Consider the following 6,000-nt stretch of genomic DNA (forward strand, 5'->3'; position numbering starts at 1 on the left):
ACTTTGGGGTTTGTACATTGTAAGTCATAAATATTCTTCAGGTTGAGGCTTGAACTGTAGACTGGTTTCATTGTGTTTATCTAATTGTGTGTCGACCGCAGCATGTTGACCACTGCTGGGGCCAGAGGCTCAGACCACAAAACTATTAAGAGAGCGTTCCTGTGGTCACTAAAAACACCAATGACCACAGAATTAACAGCATTAGTGTAGATCAGGAGACTCAGCGGTCTTGCTCAGTTTGGTTGTGTTTTGATTTATTGGTCAAAGATGTCCTATTTAGGTTTCCATATCAGATAAATTGGGATTTTATATAAACAAACATATTGAATGCAGTATTTAACATTTCAAATAACTTTTGCAAAAAGATCATATTTAATGTGTAACAGAAGTATTTATGTAAAAAAAGACATTTAAAATGAAAACAAATTATAATTTTTGATATTCATTGATGGCTCACAATGAATATAATGAGTTTCAAATATGATTTTTGTTTGTGTGTATAACTTAATATCACATTCAATTATTTTAGTGAGTTCCTTCCTTAAATCATTGTATACGTGTGTGTGTTTTTAGGATGAAAAGCACGGGGAAGATAAAGCTGTATTACATAACAAAAACTTAAGAACATCATAATTAATATGCTTTATTTCTATTAATAATTTGCAACCTTTCCTTTCTATTAGTTAGAACATAATGTGAAAATGATCTTAATAATTTGAGGCAGCTGCAATGAACACTTAATTCTGCATGCATTGATTTGTTTAGCGTTTAAGGTAATGTATTACCCTCTTTGAAGCGCTTGTGCAAACCTCCTCAATTTATGTGAATAAATGGCAAAAGGAGGGAAAGAGCAGGCAGAGAGAGGGAGATGGAGAGAAAGAGGTCTGTAAATAAGCATCCTACATCCTGCTTTAACTGACTTTAGGTCCCTTTGTGGTGATTAGCTGTCTCCCATGGGGCAAGAGAGTTAGCAGAAGCAAAAGCTTTCTAATGAGCTGAGCTCTCTCGCCCCTCGTCCCCGTCCCCGATCCACACACTCGTGCAGACACACACACACACACACACACACACACACACACACTAACACACTCACACACACAAAAACAGTCCCCAAAGAAGGGCTAGTCACTGTCTGAGGGTCCCAAGAGTTGTCCCTCCCGCACCTGTTCTCCTCATAATCAGAACATTTCTCTACTCCATGTCCAGACCTGACCAATTGTCCAAAGATAGGCTGTATTTCAGTTTTTTTTTTTCTTTTTCTTTTTGATTTCCTTTCCTTTCTGACACTTTAGTTACTGTTTAGATAAAATAGGATCTTTTGAAGCTTGAACCTCTGGAAGACTGGGACTAGTTGTCAATTGTTTTATTATGCTGATCATTTCTAAGGTTTGGTTCATTTTATGAGAATCAATTTCTACATACAGTAGTCTACAGAAGTCAGGATTATTAAATGTTTTTTCTAAAAAAAAAAAAAAACTGCTTTTATTCTAGCCAGAATAAAACAAATAAGACTTTCTCCAGAAGAAAAAAAAATTATCAGACACACTGTGAAAATTTCCTTGCTCTGTTAAACATAATTTGGGAAATATATATAAAAAAAAAAAAAAAAGTGGAGGGGTTGGTGGTGTCTAATAATTCTGACCTCAACTGTAGAAAAGAAAATAAATAAATAAAAAATAAAAGGTACATTGTTCAGTAACTAGTTACACAGATATATTTTGTTAGCTCAATTTCTCTCCAAAATATGGCTTCTGTTATTTGATCCAAACATAAATCCAACTTCAAAAGGAGTGTAATGTTGACTGATTATATTATATTATATTATATTATATTATATTATATTATATTATATTATATTATATTATATTATATTATATTATATGCATGTCTAAGTTCAAGTGTAGAAACTAACATGTTTATCCACCAGTAGTCTTTAAGAAAATAAATATTTGTGCAATTGGACATTTGATTTAGTAGTTACTGAGCTTTAAAGGGATAGTTCACCCAAAAATTGAAAATGTATTCAATATTTACTCAGCCTCAAGTGGTTTCAAACCTTTATTGGTTTCTCTCTTCTGAACACAAACGAAAATATTTTGAGGAAAGCTGAAAACCTGTAACCATTGACTTTCATAGTAGGTACGACAAATACAAAGGAAGCCAGTGGTTACTGGTTTTTATCTTTTTTCATTTTATCTTCCATTGTGTTCAACTGATGAAAGATTTAAAACAAGTAAAGGTTAAATAAATGATAACAGAATTTTCCGTTTTGGGTGAGTGATCCCTTTGACCCTGTCTGACAAACAGACCAATCCTACATTTTATATAAAAACAGAGAGCTCTATGGAAGCAATATGACTGCCACCATTTCTTGTTTCTTCTACAAATCAAGCTCTTATTCTTATGCAGAACTTTTTATCCACTTGTGCTCATGTCAGTAGCACACATTGTTTACAGCTCTTCCAAGCTGAAGGCAACAACGGCCAAATATTTTGTGAGGCGGCACAAAGGGACGCAGAGACGCAAAGCGTTGGCAGATGGAGAGAGGCATGATGAGGACCTCTGTGTCAGGCAAACAACCTCCATGCTGCACAATTCCCACAGCAGTGCTTGACAAAGGCTGTACCTGCTCCTGATTGTGCACATGTTCCCTCTCCATGGGAGATCCTCCTCAGGGGCGCTGCGTGGACGGGAGAGCGTCCTGAACACAAGTGGGAACTGAGCGTTTATACAGATGATTATCCAGACTGCAGCCAGAGAACAAATAAACAAAATACAGGTCTCAGGAGTTGCCAGATCACCCAACACCCTTGTCTCTTATGATCCCTTTCAAAGATGGTTCTCATGGGACGGACAGCAGTGTCATGTTGATCCAAAAGGGCACGTGCAAAAGTGAGCAGTCGCATCCAAAACTTTCCCATTCTTGCTTTCGAAACTTTGCGAACAGGTTGTCGTCGTCACATTTTAATCCACACGTTTGGAAAAGCTCATAACACATCTGTTGTTGCTGTGTGTTACAGCATACTGAAAGATACTGGATACCATATGTACTGTAGCTTGGGTAATCACATTTGGCATATTTAGGCTGAAATGGGTCAGATAGCGTTCTTAAAGTGATAGTTCACTTAAAATGAGAATTTTGTCATCATATACTTAACCGCAACCCATTTTGTAACTAAACTTTTTGTTTTTGCTCACATTAATATTCCTTATTAGTTGTTCATGATTCTAGTGAATCAGTCATAACAAGATGCTCATTTGGCAATTGTGTAGTGTCAGTGAGACATAAATATGTAAATAAAATTTTCTGTATTATATTATATTATATTATATTATATTATATTATATTATATTATATTATATTATATTATATTATTCATTCATTCATTTTCTTGTCGGCTTAGTCCCTTTATTAATCTGGGGTCGCCACAGCGGAATGAATCGCCAACTTATCCAGCAAGTTTTTACGCAGCGGATGCCCTTCCAACCGCAACCCATCTCAGGGAAACATCCACACATACACACACACTCATACACTACGGACAATTTAGCCTACCCAGTTCACCTGTACCGCATGTCTTTGGACTGTGGGGGAAACCGGAGCACTCGGAGGAGACCCACGCGAACGCAGGGAGAACATGCAAACTCCACACAGAAACGCCAACTGAGCCGAGGATCGAATCAGTGACCCAGCGACCTTCTTGCTGTGAGTCTTGCCACAACGCCACTGCATTAGAAGGAAGGGAATGTCTATTACATTTTAATATATTATATTATATTATATTATATTATATTATATTATATTATATTATATTATATTATATTATATTATATTAGATACGTATTACTCTATGGTTTCCAACACTCCTCAAAAAATTGTAAGTGTTTCTATATTCATTGATTTATCTGTTGGAGTCATATTTTATTTTACTTTTTATTATTATTATTTGCAGCTTTTATATGTGGGACATCATATACAGCTGATATTCAAAATACACAAGACAGCACAACCTACTGCGCCACTGTTCTGCCTATATTATTTTATATTATTATATATTATATTAGCTACATATTACTGTAGGTTTTCCTACACTCATCAGAAATTGTGAGTGTTTCTAAGTTAATTGGTTTAATGATTAATTGATTTAACTGTAGGAGTCATACTTATTTTATTTATTTATTTATTTATTTATTTGTTTATTTATTTTATTATTATTTGCAGCTTTGATATGTGGAATATGATATATGAAAATATTGATCTTAAATTGATAATTGACCCAAAATGTTTACTTACATTTTTATTTTATTTTATTTTAGTCCTCTTTGACTCCCATTATATATCTTTCCCATACAACCAAAAACACTTTTACTTCCAAAGCTCTTCAATACAATTTCCATGAAAGAAAGAAGGTCAGGTCTGAAAAAAAAAAAAAAAAAAAACACTTAAAGGTGAGCAACTGATAATCTAATTGTTTTATTTTTAAGTGGACTATCCCTTTAAAAGGTGAATAAGTTCACACAATGCCTCAGATTGAAGAAAGACAGCAGTTGCAGTGGTTTGTTGTAAGAATAAAAAAAAAGCTTGTTATTGAAACGGCAGGTCCATTACAGCTTGCGGCGTGCTAGCTTCTAGGCCAAGCATTAAGTAGCACTGGTCTGTGAGAGGTAAGTCTGATAAAAGGGCAATTGCTGCCTGCTAGCTGTCCATCACGACTCTGTGTAAACAGGCCAGCATGGTGCAATAATCTGGGGAAGTGGCCCTGTTGCTCTCTGCATCCCTCTCTTGTTGTTTTCTCCTCTTTGGCCCACAGGGGGTGTTTAGACCAGGCCACGTGACCCAGCAGCCTGGGGAGGGCCCTGGGAGGGGTTCCTGAGCCACAGGTGAGGCCTCGCTGCAATCTGCCCCATTGCCCAGCAGGCCAATCAAGCCCGGATTGCACGTAGCAACCTGCAGGCAAGGGAGGGGCCCGAGAGGACCTTCTGTCCCTCGGAAAGCTCAGAGGACCCCGTCACCACCTCGTTTAATTACCTCTGTGTTCTTCATTAATTCATGGGCATCTTAACGCCCTGCAGGCCAGAGAGAGATAGAAATGGGGGGAGGAGGGTGTGGCGTGAGGGCGAATCCAAAACAAAAACAATCCCATCAGGAGCAGCATTGGTCGCTTAGGATGCTCCACTGGGATTTCCTGGGCTACTGTAGTAGAGGCTTTGGTAATCATCTCCATATTGTAAACTGGGCTCAGGGGTCAGCAATCGGGAGCGGGGATGTTTTGTTCCTGGGAGAAAGGAGAAAAAACAAGTCCCTCAAGTCCAGCCTTATGGCCAAATTACACCTGTGGTGGCTTCTATTAGGGACGTGGTAAGTGATTTGAGACACGAAGAAATGGCGGAAGATTAAAAAAAAATGACCACCAGAGATTTTAAGCCTCAGCTTGAAACCACATGCAGGCAGGATTATCGAAAACTAGTTGATGTAATAGGAAAATATTTAAATATGTTTAAAGAGTTGGTTCACCCAAGAAGTTTAATTTCCTGACTCTTTATTCACTCTCAAATGGTTATAAACCTATGAGTTTCTTTTTTCTATTGGACACAAAAGAAGGTGTTTTGAAGAAAGCTGAAAACCTGTAACCATTTATTTTCAAAGTAGAAAAAACAAATACTATTGAATTCAACGGTTACAGGTTTTCAGCTTTTGTCAAGTTACATATATTTTTTTGTGTTCAACAGAAGAAAAAAAAAATCAAACAGGTTTGAAATGAGAGAAATGTTAGGGATGTGATAACGTGATGACAAAAGTTTTCATTTTTCGGTGAGTTATTCCTTAAATCCTTGCTGTAATTTTGGTTTATTATAAATTAGAGTTTGAAAACTATGATCATTGAAATTAGTGATGAAAGATAATTACAAAGAAATAGTTGTCAAATATTTAAAAAAAAAAAAAAACAGGCACTGTTTTACATTTATTTATAATTAAAAGCTATGCCTCATGAATGAATA

Source organism: Danio rerio, chromosome 17, assembly GCF_049306965.1.
Source record: "Danio rerio strain Tuebingen ecotype United States chromosome 17, GRCz12tu, whole genome shotgun sequence".
NCBI classification, from domain to species: Eukaryota; Metazoa; Chordata; class Actinopteri; order Cypriniformes; family Danionidae; genus Danio; species Danio rerio.